This window comes from Nanorana parkeri, unplaced genomic scaffold (assembly GCF_000935625.1).
Source record: "Nanorana parkeri isolate BGI_ZX_2015 unplaced genomic scaffold, ASM93562v1 scaffold3130, whole genome shotgun sequence".
Taxonomy (NCBI): domain Eukaryota; kingdom Metazoa; phylum Chordata; class Amphibia; order Anura; family Dicroglossidae; genus Nanorana; species Nanorana parkeri.
In genome coordinates, this window is record NW_017309398.1 from 1 (window position 1) to 3,750 (window position 3,750).

Here is a 3,750-nt window from a genome sequence, read left to right on the forward strand (position 1 = left end):
TATTAGTAGCAGAGGAGGTTGATAAATACAACCTGTTAGTTTGTCCCGCATATAGAGATTTCAGCTCTACTTGGATAATGACATAAATTAGCATAGAGAACAATTATGTAGCAGTCACCTTCTCTATATATTTATCAGTGAAGTTTCCAATCAAACCGAGTTGTACTGCGTGATATGACCCGTGCAGCCATGTTCTGAGGCATGCTGGGAGCTGTAGTCTACAATCTGGCCTGTTGGTGAGCACAGTATTTCCCAGTTGGAGATGATTTAGAGACGTCACATCTCCTGATTCCCCCTACATATCTTTACACAACCTTCACCTACATATAACGCAGCATGGAGGGGCTGTGTGAAGGTTTGGGTAGTAGTGTGGAGGTGTCGGATGGGGACACCCAACTCATAAAAAGAGATCTGCCCGGCCTCATAATCCAGATATATCCTGACTCTGGTTATCAGGAAATTACCAGATAAAGTGACGGATTTATTGTTATATTTTACTGATAACTCATCGGAATTCCTCGTCAGGCACCAGGACACAAAATTAATTACAGGTTCTGAAAAGCTGCGTGCCCTGGTTATACTGGGGTCACACACCCCAACACTCCAGTATGATGATCCCCCAACATCCACATCCCAGTAGTGTCGCCCTGAGGAGAAACGCTGACTACTCATCACCTGAGGTATCATTACATTTCTTTCTGTCACTCCCCGGAATCTGTGTGGTGTATTGGGGCGATTCTGGTTTCTCTCCACCCTGCGTGCCGTCTTCTTGTCATCTGATATATGAAGATAATTATGAGCTGTGTCTACATCCAATAATACATCAGCAGGTTCCAGTATATAGTTAGTGATACGTTATAGTTACATAGTATGTGAGGTTGTAAAGACAGAGGTCCATCAAGTTCAATCTTTGTCTGTGTGTGAGTTGTGCTATTATATCTCCGTCCCATCCGATTAGAGCCGTAGCTAGCTCCTTTTGCGCCCGAGGCAAGAACACTTTAGATCTGATAGGAATGTTAGGAGGAATGTCTGGTGTAAAAAAAAACATACCAGACCCTTTATGTCTGGTAGGAATTTTAAGGGGAACCCCAATGGCCAAAAAACTGAAATAAAAAAAATCCCATACTCCCATACCAGACCCTTAATCCGAGCACTGGCCTAGCGGGGAAGGAAGGGGGGGGGGTGAGCAGGTGCCCCTCTCCATCCCTCCATGCACCATATCTGGTCACATGCCCTTGACATGTGGAGGGTGCTTTTATGGGGGGACCCTCTTCAAAAACACCTTGTCCCCATGACGATGAAGACAAGGGCCTCTTACCCACAATGACGCTGCCCCCTCCCCCTTGTGAATGAGTAAGGGGTAGCTGCTTTCCCTGCTCATTTTACAATGAGTTAAGTAAAATGTATATAAACAGACAACACCTTAGAAAATGTTATTAATTGAACACAAGACACAGCTTTTGACAATTCCTTTATTAAAATTATTTAAAAAATAAATTGTCTAACGATGTAATCCAGCGCCAATCACGATGAACAACACTCGCCGAGATAGAAAAAGGTCCTGACGCCCGCGCACCTGTCCACACCTGATGAACTGCCGCCGCTAAGTGACAGATTTGACAGCTCCGCTCACTAATGTAAACAGATGGGCGGAGCTAATCGTGATGTCACGACTTGCTCCGCCCATCTGTTTACATTAGTGAGCGGAGCTGTCAGATGTTGCATCGGCTGAGGAGAACGGATTCTTCCCTTTGTGATGAGGCTGTTCGGCTGAACTGAAGGGAAGTGAAGTGGTGCAGAGTGCAGCCGATGTACTGCTAAAAATAGCCGTACGGAGCTGCTGTGAATAGCCAAAGAGGCTTCGGCTCCCTTCAGTTCAGTTATTCAGTCGGCTGCTTAGTGACTGACCCCCTTAATTTGTAAGACTTAAAGGGAAACCGGAGGATAACCCTCTCAGCAGTGTGAGATCAGATGTCACCATGTACCTTACCCCGGTCCTAGGGAAAGAGTTGCTCTTCTTTTTTCAACCCGACCGCACACTGCTCAGTTATCACAACCAGTACGTGAATTTGTTGCAGCACACGGCTAGAGCTGGATTTGCTAGCGATGATTTGGTAAAGCCGGCCATACATGCAGCGAGTGGTGGAGTGATTGGGCGTCATCTTTTGTTGAAATCATCAAAAATGGAAGATACAAAATGGTGGTTTCAGTTGACTGGAAGGAGACGGAACCCAAAGAAAACTCTGATTCCTTTCACAGACATTGCTGTTATTTTCCTGCCATTCCTTGTTTTGATCCTCCAATAAACTGCAGTGAAGGTGTCAACTTATCGCCCAGTTTTGGTATAATCTATCGGCAAATTCCTGGTGATCGATGGAAATCATGATTGCCTAGTTTCTGGTGATTACTGGCGGCTGTATTTGCAATTCCCAGTGGTTGGAAAGTGGTCACAATTGACTGAAAATTGCCACAAGTATGGCCAACCTAAGAGTAGCCATTGGCCACTGGGACAGATGGAACAATGGGCCGGATTTCCCACAAGGCCAACCAAGGCCCGGCCTTGGGGCAGCAGGGAGTAGAGGGGCAGCAGGGGTGTGGAATTCCTATCTCCTGATGCCCGGGACATGCAGTTCCGTGCGCCAGGCGGGTAATTGTTTTCTACATTTAGCCCGGCTTTGGGCAAGCAGAGCTCAATGTACAGTGGGGGAAGCCGCCGTTTGCTTCGTACAAGTGATCCCGGTGACGTTGCCGAGATCACTTGTATGCAGCCTGCAGATCTGCCATTCTCCATGGGGGGGTTGGTGGGTAGGGGGGCGCATTGAGGAACCTGGCCTTGGGGCAGCTCTGGTGAATCGCCGGCTGTGTTCTGGCGTGGAGCGTAGCCGACGTCAGCGCAGTGACGTGTGACTGCGGCGCCGCTGCGCTCCAAGGTGGAACGCGGAAGTGGTGTGAGCGGCACGAGGCTCCTCCCACCCGCACTTCCACAATGACTTTAATTACGGGGGTATAGCAAGGTGTTCACTTATTCTGGATCTCACACCTGCTACCCCGAACGCCGGTAACCCCACCAGAGGACTCATCCTCCAACCTGATCCTGCCTGAAGCCTCCACAGGAGACCTCCTCCAAAACGGACCATACCTGCAGCCCCACCAGAGGTCTCAGCCTCCAACCAGCCCCCAGCTGAAGTGCTCCCTGCCTGGAATACCCACCTCAGGACGGATGTTCCTCTCACCTGGCATCCGTTGCTCCGGACCCCCACTGGGAACCGCAAGTACCCTCCTGTTATAGAGAACCGTAATATAACTCATGTGCCTGAATATATGTTTTAGTGTAATACATTTACTACCTTACCACCAGTTATAATCTACCTAGCAGCTTGCATTTTCATTGTACTGGACTGTAGCTTAACCTCATGCTAGGCTCTGCCGTGCGTACGTTGTACAACCATGGTGGCCATAACCTCTGGGGGCTTATTCTGCTTGACGCTGCTTATGTATGTACCTGCAAGCGATCCATTGTAAGGTATGAAGTAACACCTTTCCCTCTACTCGCTAAATACTCAAGGACTACCATCTCCATTCTAAAAGAAAACAACAGGCTCATGATGTCAGCAACTCCTGACTCTCCGCACTAGATTGAGAGTGACGCCAGGAGTTCCAGACTGATTGCCCTCATTAACTCCAGTAGAGTTTCACGTTCCGCAGGTGGGGTTCACCTCCCCCCCCCCCCCCCTCAGAGCCCAGCTTCCT